A 24539-nucleotide genomic window follows, 5' to 3' on the forward strand; every position below is an offset into this window, starting at 1 on the left:
ACAGAGGCAGTTCTTGTTAGTATAATCAATTCATTGTTGGTTCTGGTCTTTTCTTGGGATTTGCTGACTATGAGAAAAATAAAGAACATTACCAGACTTATTCCTTACACTGATATTCACTACAATTTTATGTTGCCATGCACCCTCAAGTTGTTGTCCTATGTCAGAATATTTTACTGTAATAGGAAATTTTGAAAAAAAAGTGGTGAGAAAACAGAAAAGAGGTGCTGATTGTGCACAACAATTCATCAAATTTCCACCCAGATTATTGTATTTTTATGTGACTGTCAACCATTTTTCTAAAAAGTCCAAATAAACAATGATAAATTCCGAGATGAGAAAAAAAGAATATAAGTTACAATGTAAATGTGGTAGTGGCCTTAACAGTCATTTGTGGGTACATGAATTTTAGTTAAGAGCAAAGAAATCTGGCATTTGCAACAATCACAATACTTTTTCTGTGTATCCATTTGTGTGTACTGTATGCGCTCTAACCAGTTTCTGTGTTTTTGGCATTGTTTTCTATCCGATGTGTCTGTCCATTAACATAGAGTGATGTCCCTCAGTAGATTATGATAATAACTATGCAAACTATAGCCACACATCTCTGTTCCTTCGGGCTCATGGATTTGATCTAGTCAGCCCAACTCCTTCTCAACTGGATTACAGCATGAAATTGCACCGAGCCCCCACAAGAGCCCTGGCACATCTAATTTGGTGTTTTTTAAGCTGTGCTCCAGGCAGTGGAAGGAGAGAATTCAGTCTGTAATGAGTCCTGTTAGGCTGTCTGCCCCATGTGGCACACTGCAGGCTTTCCCACCATCTCTACACCACAACGGAATAAGAGCAGGCAGGAGGAAAAGATGAGGCTTGCAAACATCTCTCTCAACTCTAAAGAAAACAGAGATGAAAAAATGTGAAATTGTGTTTTCTCAACAGAAGATCACAATTATAAAAATATATATTCACTCTGGCCGTCCTTGAATTTGGTCCCTAGCAACAGAAATATTGTGAACCACTTGCCATGGTTTCTGCTAATACCATCTCTATATCAGAGATGTATCGTGGGTTTAGTCAGAGGAAAACCTTGACCTATGATCGAGTGAACCAGCAGGTCCTTCGGCTAAATGGCTGCCTAGTGAAGAACTCTTTGACCCAAGACTGGCTGGGGTCGCTCTTGGGAAAAACAAACAGCAGTGGAAGACAGACACATAGAGGATGGTACCTCTGGAGACTCAGTGTAGCCATGGTTACCTGAGAGCAAAACCTGGCCCTCATATCAAACCGCCTAACACCAAACAGGAACTTGACGACACAGCAGAGAGACAGAGAGAAGAGCTGACACTCACAGTTTTTCTTAATTAAAATCCCACAAACCAAGGATAAAATGACACAACACATCCTTCAACAGTACAAGAGGAATACATAGTGGATACATGAATAAGTACATTACTTATTATATCATATTACAGTGATCTCAAGCTACCACTAAAAGCTGTTACTAAAGCGTACAATGAGTATTAAATGAGAGTATTAAAAAAAAAAAAAAATCAGTATTAGAGTATATTCTGAGAAGGGAGCTGGTTAACAAACATTACCTTGCCTCCAACTGTTCAGTTTCACATAACCAAAATCCAAAGATCAAGTAAAGGGAAAAATCTCTCACACAACCCAGTAAATATAAAAACATATTCTGCCCTCCCCTTCTGCCAAAGTGTGTGTGTTCAACTGAGACTAGTCTTTGTGGCAAACACACACACACACACACCCTACAAAGTCCGTCAAAGCTCAGTCCTGTATTACACCCAAACACAAACACAAACACACACCCAAAAACAAACACACACACACACACACACGCACGCACACGCACACACACACGTTCACCCATCCTTTCCCAGGTGTGTTTGAGGAGCTGCACCGGTCTGTTCACCTGCCAAACCTGATCCAAGTACCTCCTCCCTGGGACCTAAGTGACGTGACTGTGTGTCACTGGGGAGGCCCAACGATCCCAGCATACTCTTACAGCTGGCCCACAGCAGACACAATAGCTTTGCCCATATCAGGGAACTCAAGACACTGTCATTCTTCCTTAACTGACAATAACAAAAACAAAGGTCTGACGTCACCTAATTGATATGGACTCAGAAGGATCCAAGAAATTAGATTAATATTGTAATTGTGCAATTTTAAGAGGGGTTTTGTGAAAACACACAGGAGAATAGTTATCCGAGCTCATTAATTTCCTTTGCTCAGGGATGGATGAATGGGACTACTAGACACGAATTACACGTCCAAGGAAATTATTACTGCCACACCCCTTAGGTTGTATGTTACTGTGACAACCTTTCCCTGCAGAAACAATTTCAGCCAGTATTAGTCACTAGAGTGTAGATCCCTTTAGTTAGGCAAAACAGGTGACAAATAACGTGTCATCCTGCCTGTTCATTTGTGGCTGTGACGCAACACGCTCTTAAGACGTGAGGAGAACAAACGGCACCCATGGAGCACGGCGAATGTTTTGGGTTGGAACCTGAAAGACTGCATTACAGTGTATTTCTAAACATAGCGAAGGGCTGCTGTGCACCTATGTCGCAGAAATATTCAGATACCTTCAGGTATGTGACAGGGACATATTGGACACATAAAGATACCCTCACCCTCTCTCTTTCTGTCTGAATGAAAAGCAGGTGGCCCCCGCCATATCTCTGGTGACACTGTGATGCTGTCACAGGAGAAAAACGTAAGGAATGTCTCTAACAGCAATGTATATGAGTCTGTGTTTGAGTGCTTTCAACTTTTTTAAATTTAGAGCCTCTCTCTGAACGCCCATTTGAAAGACATGCCATGGTGTAAATCCTTTAAAGCAGCTATATGTAAGCTTAGCTATTGCTACATCGCCAACGTTAGCATTAAAAGCTGTTTACTTACCAGTCTAGAGGAAATGTTGTCAGTTCAACATCAAGCTTCATTGCTTTACCCGCCAAGAGTTGTCTCTAGTGGTGGAAAGCAATGTCAACTCTTCTTTTGCCTCGATTTCTATTATTTATTTTCCTCTGCTGAAGTTAGCATGCTAACCAGCTAGCCCCGACCCAGCCGGCCCGTCTCGTCAGTTTCCTATAGCGAGTCAATGTAGCATCCAGGCTGCCCAGAAGAACAAGAGGGGCAGCCTCTTTCACATTTTTTCACCTCTGTTTTCTTTAGAGTTGAGAGAGATGTTTGCAAGCCTCATTTTTGCCTCCTGCCTCCTGTATTGTAAATGCAACAATGGCTGAGGTCAAATGACCATCACCACCACCCGCTCTCGGCAGCAGAGAACACTTACATTTAGAACCTTTAAACAATTGTACTCTGTTTAAAAAATTCTTAATATTTTTAGATAATCATTGGTATTTAGTACTAATCAGTCACATTATAAGGCTTGAGGTGTATTTACTTAAAAATGGCTGAGTATCATTTAAAATTTTTGATACTAGTGCTGATACCTGCACAGAGCTTGGTACCCATACAAACAGATTTTTTTTAATCACACCTTACTTTGCAGAATATAAACATCTTTTCTTCAAAACCCTGTTTTCAGCCACGCTAGTGGCGGTGCTCTAGGGGATGGCTATGTCAGTCACTTTGGTCTGGACTGATATATCTTAACATCTACTGGATGGATTGGCAAAAAATTTGTGCAAACATTTATGGTTGCCAGATGATGAGTCCTATGGTTTTGGTGATCCCTGACTTTTCCTTTAGTGCCACCGGGAGGTCAACTTTTCTGGTTTTGAGTGAATTGTCTCATCAACTATTGAATTGACTGCCATGAAATTTGGTACAAACGTTCAGGTAGGCATTCAGGATGAACTGTAATAACTCTGGTGAGCTTTCCATTTAGCACCTTAATAGGTAAATTTTAACTTGTCCAATGCTTAGGCAAAACTAATAACATTCTCATCAGCCTTAGCTGTTCTTTTAGTTTTGTGTTAACATGCTAACATGCTAAACTATGATGGTGGACATGGTAAACATTACTACTGCTACACATCAGCATGTTAGCATAGTCTTTGTGAGCATGTTAGCATACTGGCATTCCTATTTAGCGCAAAGGACCACTGTGCCTAAGTAAAGCCTCCCATAGCTGCTAGCATGGCTGTAGACTCTTACTCTTGTTCATTTAACAAAAAACACCAAACTACTCAGATGTTAAATTGACACAACCAGCAGTACAAGAACTTTGCCTACATAAAATGATCTAAAATTGACATTTTGATTGAAATTGGGAACTATCTGATCTAAGAATTAGTAAACAAGCACCAATGCTAGCTTTAAGGCTACATTTCTCTAAGCACCAAAATAATATTAATGTTCAATACCAAGAAATACTTAAAGTAAGTTCTTGATTAATCCGTAGCTTTTTAAAATAAAAATATAGCACTTTTCGAATTATGTTGGGGAAAACTGCTACCTGAAATCAATTGGGCAATATCTGAAAATCACTTCATTAATTTTCATTAATTAATTCCAGTATAATACAGAATCAACTTCAAAATTCTCCTTATAGTCTTTAAAGCAATTAATGGTTTAGCTCCCCTGTATATTCTAACCTACTCACTGACTACAGTCCAGTCAGAGCCCACAGGTCATCAGGTGGTGGTTTTCTGACTGTACCAAAAATAAGATCCAGATCTGTTGAAGATGCTTTTAGATACTTTGGTCCTGTTCTCTGCCTGATGACCTCTCACAACTGTGTCCACAGTTTTAGTGCATTACCTTGCCTTGCCTGAAAAATAGATGATCATAAAAAATAACCTATTTCATCACCAAACAGTCTTCAGTGCTAACCCCAAAATCTGCATCATAATTTCATTAGCTTTCATGAAAGTAGCTAATATGAGACAGCAGCTGTTATTTCTTTGAAAACTTTTGAATGCCACAATTCACAGAGACTCAAAACACACACAAACACACACACACACACACACACACACACACACACACACACACACACACACACACACACACACACACACACACACACACACACACACACACACACACACACACAAAAAAATTGCACAAACCTAGCTGGCTGTCAGCCACCATCAGCCCTGAGGCAACCCCCTCAGAGTAATTTATTACCCATCATCCCTTGAGTACGGTCCTCTCACCCCAGTGCTGTCTGGGAGACAGATCACTCAGATTCAGCAGAGTTTCCCCAGTCAGGCAGCCAGTGAATCAGGTCTCCTCCCTGTAAACCAACCCCTGGTGAGGCTGAGCTGACAACTTCACTCCTATCACTTAAACAACCTCCCAACTCCCCACCAAGACGTAGCTGATTCCCAACGACACTTTTTCCTCAGTATGGCACCACATTATTCCCATATAATCATCAAATTTCCCAGTTCCTCTACCTGAATTAGACCTACTCCGCTCCTCTCATTCTGCCTCTGTCCATGTGTCTGTTTTGCTCTCTCTCTGCCCAGAGCAATATTGATCTGGTTTTTCCAGTCTGTTACCCAGAAAGACTGAGTCAAAGAGGAGCAGTCTCTCATCTAACAGCTCTTATATTTATAATGGCCATCGAGCCACTTAACTTCTAAACTCTCACAGACACAGACACACACACACATATCTTGGTCATGGGGTGAGGATAGGAGGAGGAGTTTCTACAATGCTTGTAGAAAACAAGCATTAAGGCAAAATAGCAAAACAGGGTGAGAAGTAGCGGAAGCAAAAATAAAACAACACCTAAGAGAGCACAAAGGTAGTGGAGATGACAATGAGGTCGACTGTCACTATTAGTCTTAGCACAATGTCACCTACCACTCCATATCCACTCCTCCTATCCTCTGGCCTCACGCCATCTCTACCCTCCCTGTGCAGCAGGAGACAGTAATGAGTCCTCTGACCTTGATCTACTTTTCAGTGATCACACCAACAGTTAAAAAAACAGAAATCCACAGAGAAACACTGAAACTTTTGAAGTAAGTACTTTGAAGTTTCAGACTTTATATGTGCATTATATGTGCAAATTAACATGTGCAAGTGACTGAAACCTGACAGAGTTGGCATAAGAATTGACACAGAATTAGAAGTAGAAACAGCAAATATTTGACATTTTTGCTTAAAAAGATCTCAAATGATTATTTGCTTATCAAAGGAGATTCAGTGGTGAATTGCTTTAAAAGGATCTAGCTCACACACTGAAAAAGGAAATAGAACTGAGAGAGGAAATACTGGTGTCAGTACAACAACAGCTGCTCCAGGATCTACAGTAGGACAGATCCTCATTCTCTGACAATCAGCAGATTTCCCGCATAGAGTAATGAGGCTCCAACTCCCAGTTCACCACAGGGTTTATTAACACGCACTCACTCTCTCTCACACACACACACACACACACACACACACACACACACACACACACACACACACACACACACACACACACACACACACACACACGTCTTACATTAGTTGTGAGGACACTTATTGACATTATGCATTCCCTAGACCCTCACCCTAACCTTAACCATTATGACTCAATATGTAACCCCAACCCTAACCCCGATTCTAACCTGAACCTTAAAACTAAGTCTTAACATTCAAATAGCCCTTTGAAGTTGAGAGGACCAGCCAAAATGACCTCACTCCCAAGGTCTAAAACTCAAACCGGTCCTCAAAAAGATAGAAGTACAAGTATACACACACACACACACACACGCACGCACGCACGCACGCACGCACGCACGCACGCACGCACACACACACACACACACACACACACGAAATCACAGATACAGAAGGATCAACAGCTATTCAATCATGTACAGTAGCATCTGGCACCAGATTACAAATTTAAATTCATCTATTTCTCTTTATACTCTGTTACCATAACCAGTCATGTTCTCTCTGTCAATACCACCATTAGTGTGGAGCCTTTGTGGAAAGTATGTGTTGTGTTGTTTAAGAATTACAGGCGCTTAAAGTTTCACTGGTATCATGACTTCCCTGGGGCTGAGGGGAAAGAAGGGAGGGCAGGGTAAGTCATCTTGTTAGGCCTGTCCTCTCCCCCTAAATCAGGCCAGTGGGCACAGCAGGAACACTGACATGTCTCCCATACTAAGTGGGAGGATTTCACCAGCTCCCTCAGATTAGGACTATGCGATTTTGGGGGGATGAGACAGGCAGAGAATGGGAGGTTGAAAAGAGGATGAAGAGGCAGCAGATGGAAGGAAAGTGCTGAAGAAAGTCATAGCCTCCCTCTTGAGGAAGCACAAAGCTAATAGAGATTGCAATGACTGAGAAAAATAGGGCAATAAGATAAAGTACAGTTGAGTGGGTTTAATAGAGTAGGAAGCATGACAGGGGTAATAAAAGTAACATGTTGTGTTAGCAATCTTCAGTAAACATACAGTAGTCAAAGCTGTAAATATGTGTAAAAATATATGGACATATATGTAAAAATATGCCCATCTGCTTTTGGAGAAAGCCAAACATAAAAAGACTGATGAGTTAATATCAGAGTGGAACAGTCCTTGTGGAGCCCAAAAATAAATCAAGTAGCTCCAGGAAGACTTGTCCTTCAGTGTGCCCTGAGAAACCAAAGGAGAAGCTATTGCCATGGCAACAATGCTGAACTATTCTGCTAATATAGTAGGTAGGTCATGATGAACCATAAAGAACTACTTTTTCTTTCAGTAGGCACACAGTTCACACAAAAGTTGACTTCTAAATGTCAAATTAATTAACAAATGAATAAATCAGAAAGCATCCTAGCCATTGTCCTTTACATCTACACAGCAGAAGAGAGAAGACATAGCATCCAGGGCTCAGTCATAGCCACTAAAGTAATACTTTAACAAAACGCACATGAATGTGCATATAGACGTGCAAGACATGGGTTGAGCAGCAGTCTTTATTCCCCAGACACTGCTGTGTCCTTGCCGGATGGACAGAAGAAAAGCTGTGGGTGAGGGATGACACAATCACTGACCTTTTTCCTGCAGCGTGACTCAAAGCCTTACAATGTGCCTGCCATCTACACAGATAAAGTATAAGTCATCGGAGGAAACTCAGGGTTTACAGTAAGTAGCACAGTGATTTGAGGACATAGCAAGGGGATGATTAAAATTTCAGATTCATCATCAAATATGTGACTTACTGCACACTAGCAAGTGGTCTCTCCAGCTTTGGCCTCTCCAACTCACCGCCTCCCCCCGAATACCACAACAGCTCTAACAGGATTTTTAAGAGGCACAGTGCAGAGAAGTAAGCCTCTGTTTGTCTGGATGCAGGGCAGTATAGTAGCCCAGAGCATTACTGTAAAGGAAGCAGCCACAGATTGGCAATTAGGGCAGCATACACACAGGAGAACAAGAGGGCTTACAAACCTGCCTGTGGAGATGACTGCCCGACTGTCCCAGAAACGACTGAAGCCTACTGTAGCCGCTGTCAATGGGGGCTTTCACTGTCTAACCCAACCGGCAGTTTTGCACAACAATCAGGGCAAAGCTGAGCAGGAGCCCATCTTTTCCTCTCAGTCCATTTTTATTAAACACTAACACACACCTTCACTAGCAAAGGGAATTTCTAACAGCTGGTGGTGGAAAAATACTCTAGATCTTTCCATTGCCACGGGGGGGGGGGGGGGGTCTTAACAAACACAGGTTTGCTTCATGAGTCATCAGCACCCAAAGCCTGAAATAGCATTTTCAAAACAAATTTCAATCATTCCCCGACCTAAGACAGCCATATTGTAATGAGGATTATGCAGTTTAATCTTCCGGATCCAGGCTTGATCATTATTTGTACTGACGAAGGGTCTCTGAAGTGTGAATGTATTGATTATTTTACCATATATTGATTGGTGGGATTAACCAATCATTTTGGTGGACGAGACCAGTTAAAACCTGGCCATGTGGTTGACTGCATGATTGATTATTTTCTGACTGATTGATGACTTGGACATCAACGCATGTTGAATACAGTGTCTCTGGGAGCTAACAACACACCAGCGCCACCTGCACACAAGCGCACTAGCACGTGTGTATGCATACACGTGTAAACATGCGCATGCATACAGTGTTCTGTCGCTAAGCGTGGTCGCTTAACTTTATAGAAACCCATCTGCAGTACAGACCACAAAATTACTTTGACACTTAACTCATGTCAACATTGTTACCATTACACTGTGATCTGCTGATGCTTTACAGCGTGCTGCAAAGTGTGCCACTGCAACCGCAGAAAAACATTCGGCAGCTACCAAAAACACTGCCGACCAAATCATTGCCTTTCCCAAATAAAACACAACCCGCACTGAGAGAACATTTCACAGGCAACCAAAACACACCTCTCACAGCCACAGAATTACACCTCTGGAAAAGCCAGTCTCCCCCAGCAGATCTGCAGAAGGAAGTGGTGTGTGCAGAGCATGTTCACTGAATTCGGCTTTTCCATTGAACGCATGGACGTGTTTGTTGGAAAAGGGGCATTTATCAATTAGTAGGAGGGGAATTTTCCAGTAGAAATGTGTATATTTCTCTGTGGGTGCACGTGTCTAGGGCTACAACTAATGATTCTTTTAATTATTGAATATGTTATGGAAAGTTGTTTTGGTTGAACAATTCATTGTTCCATTTAAATCAGAAGATCAGCAATTAGTTGATTAGTTGAAAATCGACAGAAGTTAGTTGACAGTAAGGTAAACAGCGACTATTTAGATAGTCAAATAATTGTTTTAGTCATTTAAGCAAATATGCCAAACATTTGCTGGTTTCAGCTTCTCAAATGTTGGGATTTGATACTGAACTTTGTCAAGCATTGTAATAAACTGAGTATCTCCTCTTTTGGACTGATGGTCAGACAATAAAAGACATTCGAGGAAGTCACCTTGGCCTATGGGAAATTATTAAAGAATTAAATTACTATTTTCTGACATTTTATTTTAGTCGCAGCCCTGATCTACATATTATAATAAAAAATACATAATCACAAATTGGTGGAAAAACTACATATTTTGTCAGACCAACAGTGCACAACCTGAAGGTACTGTATTTAATTTACAAAATTTGAAAAACAGTTAACATTCGGATTTGTTTTGCATTTTTGCTTGATAACTGACAAAAACTTAATCCACTGTCAATGTTGTTCCCTATTTATTTTCTGTGTGATACAGAATGGACTCTTACCAATATACACACAGGGGAAGGGGTATTATGTGGACATGTACTTGTAAATATCCTTCTGATGATATTATTTTGCTGTTTGAAAATGAGGAAACCCGCAAGAGAAATAAGTTGTTTTCAGTTTTGTGGTGGCTGAGAAGCCACTTGAGTTTAAAGATAAATGATTGTATATTGGGATTTGTACTGACACCAGTATTTCTGATGATCAATTCACCAGAAAAATGATTAATTTTTCATGGGTATTTGAGCACTACTTCCTTCCTCAACTTCCTACCACATGCATTCACTTTTGACAAACTTTATCCAAAGTTTTGTCCCAAGACTTGGCCTCCATTCTCCGTGACCTGTGTGTTAGTAATAGGTGAGGTGGAACGGTGCCCACCACACCACCCTGCATCTGTTCCAGGCAGGATGGATGTCAGCATGTGGAGGGGAGTGTCTATGAGGCTGCTGACAGGCAAAGCGTCCCAGAGCGGGACAGCCCTGCCCAGTACAGGTCAACGTGCTGCCCATTCCAGTCCAGCTCAGTCCAGTCTGGCTGATCTAATCCAGAAAGGGTGTGTAGATGTACAGGGCTGGGTTGATGAAAAAGAAGGGTTGAGGGTGAAGAACAGGGGGTAATGCACGGTCTCCTCCCCTGTCACTGCTCCTCTATGCAGATACACACTGGACTCACACTAACTTAGACACAGAGACAAAAAGGTCACTTTGCACTCAACACCGACGCGTCTTCTTTGACGTCAGAATCACTTTCAAAATGTCACTTGGCTCTTGAATGGCAGTGTCAGCAATGGGATCTCTCCGGCAAGAAGCATCTGAGGCAAGCAGCTCCTGTCAGTCTGTCTAAACTTATGAACAAAGGGTCCGACACAAGTTCACTGGGCTGCAATTTCTTGGATGCGTCACTCAACTTTGAAAACTGAGAATACTTTCAAATGCCAATGAAGGAGATGCCTACATTAACATTCTGTGGGGGGAAGAGTCTTGAATGGAAACCTAAATCACTGAAACCTTTTCAAGCTGAGGTTTGTGGAGGGCAGAATTAGCTAAGACACGAGAGCAAGAAGCCAAGACATACCAAAAACCATGAACACACACACACACACACACACACACACACACACACACACACACACAGAAATCACTGTACAAGGAGAGGCCTGTTATAGAAGCCAGGTGTACACTAGACAGACTAATAAAGGCTCCTATTTCCTCTCTAATGGCTCCAGTATTTCCGCTTACAACACCGCACTGCAGTGCTCACAGCCACGTTAGTGCACCCACACAGGAGACAATATGACTGTCAGGGTCGGCTTCTTATACACTTAGTCGAACATAGGAGGCTAGTCTCACTGTCTGAACTGACCCACTGCTGAATGCAAATAGATTTCAGAGCTACAGAGTCTGTGCTAAAGAGATGAAATCTAACAGTTTATCATGATTGTGCTATAATCCAGTTGACCCTCTCATTTTAAATCGATTTACAGATAAAAGATTTTCTCCTTCTGGAATAAAATCTGCCATCATTACAATCCATTATGTACTTCTTGATATGTAAGTCACGTGCACACAAGACAACTAAGATCATTTTGTAACCTTTATGTATGTAAAATAGGGGATCCAAGTAGGGCTACAATTAAAGATTATTTTCATTATCAATTAATCTGCTTGCTGGTCGAATTAAAATGTCAAAACAAAGTGAAAAATATGGACTACAGCTTCCAAAAGCCTAAGGAGACATCTTCGGATAGTAAATAATGATGAATTACTGTAAAACAGACTGGGAAATGCTGTAGTAATGATTATCTTATGAGTATCTGGGACATGAGTAATGCGCACTTTGTTCATTCCTGATAAACTCTGAACCACATAAGTAGTTCCTCATTACCTAGTTCCAGGACTTATGCACAAATGATTACAGATGACTGACAGCTGACACCTTTTTGCTCTAGAGCCAAACATGCGGATTACACCAAAGTAAATGTAGTGATTCTATTAGATAGCTATATTTTATAGTTATATATTATCTTTGCACGCAGATTAGTAAATAAATAAACAGAGGGAACATTTATAAACCATGAGTATGGATTTAGTTTCCCGACCTTAGATGTAAACAAGGAGGGGTAATCTGTAAGCAGTAACACCTGTAAACTAAGTAGAAAATTTACTGTAAATGTTGATAATTTATATTTTAATATTTTATTAAGTTTTTATGATAGTTTTGCATGTCCCATGCAAGCAAGGTTTATCAATCTGTGCGCACAATTTAACAATCCGTACCCTTGGTGTATTAATCCGCACGCGTGGATTTCCACCCAACCACTTTTTTCTACCAAATTACCTCTAGGGGGCTCTGTATACGGTAAAGTATGTGGCAGTTATAATTTCTTTTCCTTGCACTTCATTAGCTCTTATCTTTTTATATCCTCGATTTGCATTTGTCACATCTGACATGGTTCTTTCAAAAACATGTACTTCCGTGTTAAAAGGAAACGTCAAAATAAAAGCCAAAATACACATGAGAAATCAAACTCGACACAAATATTTGTCACGAAATACACCTTGTATTGGGATCATTTACACTTGTTCTAGCATCTACTCCGTTCATAACTGGCTATTATATTGTCTTTCACATGACAATTGCCTAAATCATATCCCTTGCTGAATTTCTATAGAATGAGCCGCAGGGAACCGCAGTTGCCCGTAGCAATCAGCTCTGTCATCTGTCACCTGGGTTACCTGCAACAGCTTTTCTCCGAAGGGGGTCTAGAGGACGAGGCCAGGATTGATCAAAAAGCGCCCAATTAGAGGACTGCAGTTATTGCTGCTACATGGTGTCTATTGGTCAACGTCAGGGATCCACGAGGGAGATATAGAAACAGCCCTGGGCAACAGCTGTTTCTATACATCCCGGAGGTGATATGACACAATATTTTATACATTGTCTGGAGAGTCCCAGTTAGCTTGATATCCGTTAATATTTCAAGAAGTAACACATACATGCAACAAGACAATCATATTCTTTCTTTCTTTCTTTCCCATTTCCACATTTCTGCTGCCAAAAAAAAAAAAAAACACCAAGTCAAGCTTTGTGAGCTACAGAACAAGGAGCCCACTAAGGACAGCTTACTGTCTTGAAATTTACCATTTATGGTAGTTCCCCAGTTCCTGCAAGAAGCTCCATGTGCACACAGGTACTGACTTTCCACTTTACGAGGAGACATTAAAGTTCCCCCCTGATGTGACCATGGCAGGAAAGGATTTTCCAGTCAAACATCCCTAAAGGAACGTATATTTAAAAAAAACAACAACAAAACAAACTAAATGGCACCTCATGTGCACGAATGCATGCAAACAAGCACACAAAGACATAAAAACACATTCACACGTGTACTGTACATGCACTCACACTATGCCCCGCAGCAGAAATTCATTAAATATCTCGTTACTGGCCACTGGAAGCCGTCCCTCATCCTCTCCAAAGCAGTGGGACACAACTACAAAGACAGTTTCAGCACTAACACTGAAACCTTGTAAGCTTTTGAAGTGAGCAGTGGTTTTAAAACAGCAGACAACAATTAGATGCAAATAGGCTCTCCTCCTGATGGAGGTCAGATTAAAAGATGTTCATTATTACTCTGATTGAGTTTGGCAGGAGGGCAGTGTTGTTTGTGAACGTGTGCTTGCGTGTGATTTTTTTTTCTCTATTTCTCCTCCTGTCTGATGCTAAAGTCTCGTACAAAGACAACACACGGGCTTCACTGGAGACAAGAGAGCTCCTAACACTTTCCGACTGACTGCCCAGACCAAATGGAGAAGTAAAGGACACACGCACAGAGGCAGGCATATGCATGCAAAGACGCAAGGACACGCATGATACTAGAAAACAAAACACTCGTGTCTTCTTACTGTCCAACCTGAAGAATGTAAGTGAAAGTTCAAACTGAGAGTGTAACATCAGACAGGAAGTGTGCTCTATTTAGGTGGCTGCAAGATAAGCACATAAAATATTCTCTGTGTCTGCTGATCCAGTATCATCTAATCACTGGACATTTCTATTTGTTTGCTGATTCCTATAATTGTCGTGCCAACACCACATGAAATGACTCCACCAGCTCTAAGTGGAGAGACCCCAGGTGCCCCAAGTTAAGAGGAAGTTGTGGGTACAATTACCAGGGTGATGGAGTACACTAATCAGGATGACTGTTAAACATGGTATGTGCACGTACGGTGTAGTTTTCTGTTTGTGTGTAGCTTAGCCAGTGTCACCACGAGTTCTCCAGAATCTCTGACTTGATCTGACCAATATGGAGCACTTCCTTCCTCTTGATTCAACCAGGCAATGAAGACAAAACCACAAGCATGACTTTAATGAGTATATATGATTTCTACAGATTTTAAGAAGATTTATAGGAAGTGTAAAGACGCAGAAATACAGATGTAATGATCAAATCTAGTGGCTCCCATAGCATGGCTGCCCTCACATAACAGACCCACCCCTGCATTAAATAGTTGTGGACACTCTGGGCTAAAGACATCCTTTCCTTTGGCTTTCTCTAAAAGGAAACCTGTCCAGATGTAGGAAAAAGGGTGAAACATGACTCACTACTTTTTCCACTGCCCAGGGGTTCTAGGATTTTGCCTTTCACATGGGATTACTCTGTGAGTGCCGGCGGTTTCTGTATGGAGGTCTTACCATAAATACCAGCTTATTGGGTTCGTAGCTTGATTGACAGCGAATGACAACCTTTTTTTTGTTGAGACTGTGCCACATGGGTGCTGATTCATTTCATTTCATTTTTCACTTGTGACGAAGGACCACCATTTTTTTTTTTTTCCCCCCCGATGCAGTTGTCTGTTTTAAGACTGTTTTAAGACACCATTAGCAAATTAAAGAACTTTGCACTTGTTGTAGGAAAGCATCAGTATTTTGGGCACTGACAATTAGGTGTGTTTTGAAAACTCCACCCTACTATAATTTGGCTGTGCGGTTTTTTTCCTCTACACTGTGGTTTTGTTCTGTCAAAGTCCTTTTTCATGTGGTGTTTCCGTGATTTTGTCGATCCATTGTAAATGTAAAATTACCCCACTTCGAGGAGAGCGAGATTAGGAAATCCAGTACCATCAGAGACTTGGATAGTCAAAGGTCATACTTTAATTACACTTAAAATAAATCCATCTAATGGACACGATTACGTTGACACATGAGAAGCCTGCTTTCTACACAAACACTACACCAATCTGAGATGATCAGAGCCCTCTGTCGCCGGAGGAGCCTGCGATGTTCCAGGAGATGTAAGTAGCTGTACAGCTGTACAACACTGGCGTTGTGCTACAGTATATATGTCAGCCAGACCCCATAGCTGCTTGGCTCAGCACCACCTCATTGATCTGGGTCAAAAGGTCGTTGATTAGACTGAGCCTTCTGGTCTCTAGGCAATGCCACAGTGTCTGACACACACTCTCAGCCTCAGCTCGGCTCACACAGCTGCTGATGGTCGTCATGGAAACACTCAGACTCTCCGCTCCTTAAGACAACTCCCTAGTCAGCTAAATTATAGTCTGCCAAAAAACCCCTAAGAGACTGAATACAAACACTACCATACCAGTGGTGAACAACTGACAAAATCCACCGGTACTGACTGTGCAATCGGTTAAGCTTTAAATTGTCTTTGAAATCACTGTCACGCCGTCATGTAATGACATCATTGAGCTAGTAGTTGTCATCACCGTGTCCCTTTCATTCAACCCAACCTCAGCCGCATCGTTGGTGAGCGTGTATCGACTGGAAGTTCTAAGATTGTCCGAGTAAAAATACTCTGAGTGCCGCTTTAAAGACATCACAGGGGCAATGAACCGAGAAAACATCGGCACCGTTCGCTTCTCACTACATTACTCACCACACATCACTTGTTCAAGTAGCCAGTGGGCTGAGCGCTCACTCCTAATTACACACTGTGGCACAGATGAAAGAGAAAACCAAACAAACTATAACCATAACACAACATACGCTGTCCCACTCCGAAATTCCCTGAAAAAACATTGCCGGGAATCTAAGAATCAAGCCGGCAGAAAATTGCCCCCAATGTACGTTCTTAATAAAACATGCATGACTGGCATGTATATTTCAGAGGGCAATGAGAATTAGCCCACATCCAGCAGACAGCTACAAGCCCACACACCCAAACATAACCCAGACGGGTTTGGTTTAGTGGAATACATGTATATTTTGTGAAGCAGCAGCACCTGCTACATAGACTCAAACACACTAAAATACATATAAACCAAAAGCAGGACACATATTTTTGCAAAGCTCAAGTGTGCACGTGTTCATCCCCACATAAATATACATATAAATCTGCTACAGAGTCGATGAAGCGCCATTAGTTACTCACCAGCTAAACTCAATTTGCCATCTGCCTTCGATGTTTTCTCTGTTTTCACTCTCTGTCTGAAATCTCTGTAGATCCGTTTGTCTCTTGCCGTGCGGAACAAACATTAACAGAAAAAGCAGAGTCCGATCTAGTCCAGCACCGAGCCACAAGGAGGCTGTCTGAGGAGTCTGGATGTTTTATTGGCGCTCTCAGGGAGACAGCATGAGTCTGCTACTGCCGTTACTACTCCTGTTCCCTCATCGACCCTCTCGCTCACCACCACGCTGTCTCTCTCACTCCCTCCCTCTCTCCTCCTAGTCTTTCCTCCCCTCCTCCTCCTCTTCCTCCTCCCCTTCACCCTCTACACTGTCCCTGCCCCAAAAAAAATTTGCTCCTCCTGTTCTGCACTCTCCCTGTCCTGATCCCCACACCATTCAGAGCAGCGGACTAAACAATGCCTCTGCTGCCACCGCTCTGAAAGGAACCCAGGAGCAGTTCTCAGCCGGCAATAATGCCTACCAACTGTCACCATGGAAACTAATGACGGCGCAGCCTGGCGGCAGGAGGAGGGAGACGGGGGGGGGGTAGATGGAGAGGGAGGGGAGATTTAAATGAGAGAGCGATGAATGGAGGAGGGAGAGAGGAAAAGAAGTGGCTATATGAAAGATGGGGGAAGTGTGTGTAAGTATCAGTGGGTGTGCCTGCACAGTTGTTGCATGAGTGTGTGTGTGTGAGGATATAGGGTAAACTGGAGAGGAGGGAATGTTTTGGAGGAGTCCTTCAGGTATTCATTGGTAACACGCTGCGCTACATAGGTGGAGTGTTCTATATAAACCTGCAACCAATTATTCTCATTATCAAATAATCATTTACGCCATAGAATGCCACAAAATCCAAAACCCAAAGCTTTTAATTTACTAAATATTTAATAAAGCAAATAATCTGATATAATAACATGAAACTTGCAAATGATTGGCAATTTTCCTTGTTAAATGACTCAATCGATTTTCAAAATTCTTTTTGAATCATTTTGACTTTCCTGAAAGTAGTTTGTATTTCTGTTGTAAATAATGATATAAAATGGAGAAAAGCAGACAGTCCTTGCATATGAGAAGCTCAAAAAAATAACTAAAACAATTAATCCATTATCAAAATGATTGTCAAATTATTTTTCTGTCGACTGACTAACCGGCTGATCATTTCATCACAAGTTCTTTCCAAGAAATAATTTCTATATCTGATGTGTAAATAATGATATAAAACAGAGAAAAGCACTAAATCCTCACATTTGTGAAGCTGGAACCAATGAATGTTTCGTTTGATAAACGACTCTTTTATTTTAATTAATCGCTATCAAAATTGTTGCTGAGTTATTTTTGCAACTTGTGACTTGACTAACCAACTGTTCTTTTTAGCTCCTAAAAATCAATCAGATTTTTGATGTGTAAATAATGGATGTAGCTGTATCCTTTGGGGAGCCACTTTACCCTAGGTCCCTGGGTGTCTCTGTGCAGCTTCCCCGCGAGGACATGGGGATCACAAAAGCTGCCAGGGTGACGCACCCAAGCTGCTCCAGCCCTCTTCATATGCACATATAATTACAACCAACCCCCCTCTCCATATCTCTCTGTGTTCCCCCTCTTACTACTCAATAGTTGGGGGTGACATCAACCTGAAAGACCGGGTGACATTGCCCAACACCGGCTCTGAACCCACAGACAAATGCCAACGATAACCATGGAAACACTGCTGGAATATCCCCAGTTCCAAAACGATAACAGGGCTTTAAAGCTGGGTGTGAGGAGAAGAGCAGGAGAGAGGGAGAATGTAAAGAGGGGGATGGGTGGCTGTGTTCAATTTAGATTCAGGAAACGCTGGGGCTTTAATGTTGGAGGCGAGTTGAGAGTGGCTGAGAGTGGGTTAAAATGGGCCCCGACTGATCCTCTTGTCCTCCTGTTGAAACAACGACAATAACTACATGCTCCTGTGTAAACCCCCTCACCTCCAGCAGTTTATTGTAAGCCATCTCTTGCTGAACTGATTGAAATTCTCAACACAGTGAATTATGCATCACACCGGACAGGGGGAACAGGTGCTGCTCTCCACAACTATAAAAGCTGGCTGCTCAACCGAACAGACCTGCCGAGGTGAAATATTCTCACATCAGGGAAAGATGAGATAGAGAATCGGTGCTGCGGCTTCCCTGACGGGCAATCCAAATAAGGGGAAAAACCCATTTCAAATAAGAATAGAGCCTCGCCTTTGTGGGTTATCTAATGAGGCATGGTGCTCATGCCCGCTCTTTACACCAAAGAGCGGAATGTGAGCTGTGGTTTAGGGAGGAATGTCGAACCTCTCGCCATCTTGTTACCTCTTTTTAGCTTACGTGCAACAGAGATCGCTGCTCATAGTAGAATTCGGCTTTAAAAACGGCCAAACGGAAGAATTTGATTGAGCTGGATTTACTGACGGAGAATAGAGGATAGAGGAAATGAAGCAAAGCTGGCACAGTTCGTGTGCCCTTCTGTCACCCGTTACCACTTTCACTAATTACAACAAGGATCTCTTCCCATCTGACCCCCAAGAATAAACTTTGTGTGATTATTCACCGTCTCTGTCGCACACAAACCCACTGGAATATTGACGACTAACACCAGTCTAAATCTTCTCTGCTCTACTGACCTAAGGAGGGCATCTGCCACACATCTGCTCAGTGGGATCACCAACCACACACACTCCCTTCCATCCCTGTGTTACTCAGACAGTTACACAGAGATGGAAAATACTACTCATCGCCTGGCTTCTAAATTAAAAGAGGATGTGTATCATTTCCCTTCAATTTCTAAAATATAATCCACGGACAGAAGGGAGAACATCCAGAATTAAGGGCAGACATTGCCTCTTTTTAACCTGAGAAAAGATGTATTTTCCTTCCTTCTTAAGTTCAAAAATTAAGGTCAGTCAATGAGACATGGCCAAAAAATTTTGTTTCACTGTTTGCCCTTCTGTCTGTGGATTATACTTCAGAAATTGAAGCATGCCCACAGTTCATCACCTGCCAAGACCCCGCCGCTTTGCAGCAAATACACAGACAGACATACACAACAATGCCATCAACAATATGCAAAACACTGCATCAACACTGTTTGAACGCCAGCCAAAGTTCTGTCAACTGGCTTTCAAAGGACTGTGCTAAGTTTGATCTGCACACACACAGACATTTCCCTTCTCCCTATCTGGTCCTGGCCTACTGCAGGCACACTGAGGACTTAGCCCAGTTAGAGTCAGAGGAGACTTGGTACATAAATCTGCATAGATAAATAATTATTTTTTAAATAGCTCAGATCAATCAGTCGGTTGATGCCGTGGCACACTTGGTTTGGCTGCCCCGGCATGCACCCTGCAGATGAAAGCCGGAAGGAGGACACTAGGCTGTTGTCACGGAGACAATTCACATTCCACAGCACGTTGACTGGACTCCAGGATTTTTCCAAAAAGCCCTCACACAGAGAGACAACACAGGCACGCATTCATATGAATAAATCTACACACTGCCGCTCAGGCTAACACACACACACACACACACACACACACACACACACACACACACACACACACACACACACACACACACACACACACACACACACACACACACACACACACACACACACACACACACGTCACATACACACACAATCTTAAACTGGGAAAATGAATAACTTTAATGTTCACACGTCTCTGAAGGTCCTGGACTGCCAGCAAGACACAACCTCCAGACAAACCTCAACAGAGGACAGAGGTCGTGGAAGGACACAGTTAACGCAGCTGGAGTCTTCTACTATCACTGACACACATTCATGTTGACTCACTAAGCCCACGGATCAGCTTTCTTTGAGGGGAACTGCACTCACAAAGATTCAATAGAGGGATCAATTAGAGCTTTCAGAAGGAAATAAGGTTTGTTTATAGTTAGGAATGAAGACAGGTGATCTTGTGTGTCAAATTTAATTGGTATGCTTCTTTCATCCTTGAATAAAACTATCTTTAAAGGTCATTCCAAGATATCGGCCTGCTCAAATACTGACCCCTTGACAGTCACCTTTAACTTAACTCCTCAAACATTCAGCAGCTAAATATCAAAGAGATGTTTAAAACTCCTCTAACAAGCACTTTGCCATCTTCTCTCTCTTAGGAGTCAAAGCCTCTCTTTAAAGAAGAATTCATTAATATTTCACCCAGAGGAGAATCTTTTAATTCATTATTAATATTTAAACATATCTGCTGGAGTACAGAGGTCTTATCTGAATTACAAAGAGGCTGGAGCCTAGCATAATCCGAGTATTTATGTTACCGCAGATAGAAGAACAATGCACTAGACTTGCTGTTCCACTTTGTTAGAGCAGTGCTAACTGGTGGTGGATCTGGAAATTTTATTTCTACACTGGTCCCGTGCTGACTGTGGGTGCCTGCCCCTGGGGCATGGTGGAGATGGTGGGTGTAGAGTGGAAAGCGAAAAAAAAAAAAAAAAGGAGACAGAGAGAGAGAGGGAGAGAGAAAATAAACTGTTGAAAAAATTAGATAATATATAAGAAATAAGAATAACAGCAAAGAAAAAAAAAAATCTAAAAATTAAATTGCTGCAAAAATAAATAAAACAAATAAAAATTCCCCACAAAGTCCAAATTCGGAGGTCAAGACTTAAATCTATGAGTTACAGCAAAACCCTCTCCTGTAGTGTTCCACTGTAGCAACATATCATCACCATGAGGATTTATGAAAGAATATTCTTGCATTTGATATAGTTGGGAAATATGATGATATAGACTATTCTGTGAGATGATAAAGATTTGTAAACTGGTTATACTGTTTTCTATATGTTCCTATACTGATATCTCTAGTGAGAGTAGGGCATCAGGACAATGCAAATCAACGGGCAGAACTGCTCAATATCAGATTTACATGATATTTGCATCAATATGATGAAGTACATTGATTTGTCACTGTATTAGACAAAAACATCTAAAACATATCCACAATAAACTCTATTTTAAATACATTCACTCCAGTATGTTTTGATTTGATGGTTTTAGAGGCCCAGTTTTTTTTTCCTGCAACACTTAGTTGTGCTTGACCAGCTTTGAAGCGCAACATTCTGCTCGTGGGTTCATCATTACGTGGTGCCGAAAGAAGTGTGACTTGGTTTCAAATCCTATGCTGTTCATTTCCACTGTGTTACGCTGCAGTGTTTTGTTTGGATGATGTGTATGTCCTTGAGTATGGTCTTGAAAGGTGTGAAGGTGGAAGTGAACATCCCTGCGATGGTTTGTAACTATTAAAGGTGTGGCTGTGTGCATATGTGTGTGTGTGTGTGTGTGTGTGTGTCCACATGAGTGTGTGTCCGCCCACAGTGCATTTGGTCATCTGATGAGCTGCGGGCTCATCTCTCCCTACAGCGCCCAGATGGCCTATGATTATGCACGGCTCACGAGAGATTACTGTGCAGCGGAGGTAGAGCGAGAAACAGAGAGTAAAAATAAATAGTTCAAATGAGGAAAAAAAAAAGTTGGCACAAAATGAAATGGGGGCATGAGGTATGTGGGGTCAAAGAAACAGAGTGAGGCTGAGGATGTAGAGCGGCTGCTTTTAACCCTGCTCAGCATCAACAGAACGCGAACACGCAAAGAGAGCCCACAAACACCTCCATTTCAAAGAAACAAAACCTTATAACTACAGGCCATTTCCACAGTTCAGTTTAGTTTTTAGCTTTGTTGCAGAACACCTGCAACCCAAATTTTAAGCTCAGGTTGCATCTCGTTCGAGAGGAAGAGATGTGAAGGGGGTAGCAGGTGATGGATGACAAGGGTCTGCCTGTGTGTGTGTGTGTGTGTGTGTGTGTGTGTGTGGGATGGGAATATACCTAGCAAGGAATACACATGAGGGTATTTGTCACCAGCTGCGATTTGACATGATTGATCATACACTGGTAAGTAGAGCACACCCAAAAGAGCACTGTGAAAAATGACCAACGCTTCACTGAACCAACACCATTTGACTCTCCATGTGTTTACCGGGAGAGCTTCCCTCTGGAGGGAAATCTATAGAATCTATTCAACAATGATATCTGTTTGAATGGTATGGTTCACGTGCCTCCTGACAGAGCTGGTAGGAATTCAATTTCTTCAAACCTCCATGTGGCAGCATTTTAAGTGCACGTACTCTACAGTGAGAGCAAGGCAGAATGCAAAACATCCAAAGCCTCCACTCGTGAATGAATCAACGCATTCATACCTCACTCAGCTCACTGAAACTGAGATCAGCACTCCAGTCATATTTCTCCCACTGAATGAGATACAACAATGATGCAATCCGTCACTGAGTTTCAATTAGAGAAGCAGGCCCACAAGCTACTTACTGTAATAGAGTTGAATCTTGTTGTGGCTACGAGTGCTTTACCTATAAGTGTATTGCTGGCACACTCTCCCAGCTGTCAAATAGATTAGAGGAGGATGACTCGCATCTAGCTGTTTTGTTTGTGTTTATCAGTTACTGACTGTGAGCAGCCACAGCAGCACAGTCATGCTGCAGAAGGCCAGCATAGTATGTGTGCGTGTTTTTCCTAGCTTAATGAGCGTCATCATTCAGCTACGGAGAGCAGCACAATGATAGATGGCAGTTTAACAACCTACAGTACATGCACTTCACATTCAAGGATGTTTTTGGAAGAAATTAATTACAACGATTTAGCTTCAGGCATGTAAACCAGCAGACAGAGAGCAAGCTGACACGCATGCATGCACATATGCATGCACACACACACACACACACACACACACACACACACACACACACGGACACCCACACCCACACACAGACTAAAATAAAGATGCCAAGCAGCCTGAGACAGTTTGTTGTTTTATTACATTATGACCTTTCAGGATCAATATAAATCTAATGAAGGGCTTGTTACTGAATTAGGGCCTCAAAAAAAAAAAAAAAAAAAAAAAAAAAAAAAAAAATCCTGAAAGCCTGAAATAACTGTTTGAGGAAGATATTCCACAATGGGCCACAGGAACAGGATCCATCTGTATGGATGTAGCTCTCATCTCCTCATTAGGTAGAGGGTGTTACTACTGCCCCGTGATGAGAGCTGTAGCTGTTGCAAGGCATGCTGGGAGAGGGCGGTGCAGTGCAGGGGCCATAGAAGCTCACAGGTTCAAATCTCTGGGTGACAGTTTAAAACAAAGGGAGGATCATAGTGACGCATCTTAAGATGAGGAGGGGGAAATTCTCGACTACTTTCGAAAATGCAAGTCATTGCAAACTGCAGCTATTAAAGTGGTAAGTCAGAGTCCAGATCCCGCTCCCATAAAACGGCGCTATCTTGTTTCACAAAGTCATCACAGAGTCAGAGTAGTATAGCATGATAAATGGCTGGCGGGTAGTGCAGACTATAATAGGAAAAAGGAGAGGAGACAGTGGAGAGTCAGCCTGGTATTGCCAGGGTGACCTTCGGTGCAAAGCACATCGATGTCACCCAGAATGAGAGCAGCTTGGCTGCTGAGCTCCGGGTCTGTCTGGAGCCCAGAGAGAGAGAGAGAGAGAGAGAGAGCGAGAGAGCCAGTAAGCCAACACAGAGTGCAGCAATAATAGGCTGAGCCCGCAAAGCCTCACAAACACATTACTCTCCAGCAGCTGTTTTCAAAGACCTTTAAGAATATGGTTGTGAAAGAAGAACCAATGGTTCCCCGCGAAGAGCTGAATCAAGGGCAACTGGACTGGACCAGTTGCCAAGCCAGCTGCCCTCGATTCAACTCTTTATGGATAACCATGATCTGGATGACTGAGAATCTTCACAGACAACCAATGGTCCCCAATCTTATTGGCTTGTGACCACTTAAAACAAAGCTGTCTACTTGCGACTTCTCATCACTGGTTGCATATCTCTACCATTTTTGACCACTTCAACGCCCGAAGACGTTTAGTCATA

General features: G+C 42.2%; 1 protein-coding gene across 1 annotated transcript in view; it reads right to left on the reverse strand.

The window, feature by feature from the left end:
• fgd (faciogenital dysplasia) overlaps positions 1-24539 on the reverse strand; it is a 58431-nt gene that overhangs the window by 23678 nt on the left and 10214 nt on the right. The window lies entirely within an intron of this gene.

Source organism: Xiphias gladius, chromosome 18, assembly GCF_016859285.1.
Source record: "Xiphias gladius isolate SHS-SW01 ecotype Sanya breed wild chromosome 18, ASM1685928v1, whole genome shotgun sequence".
Classification (NCBI taxonomy): Eukaryota; Metazoa; Chordata; class Actinopteri; order Istiophoriformes; family Xiphiidae; genus Xiphias; species Xiphias gladius.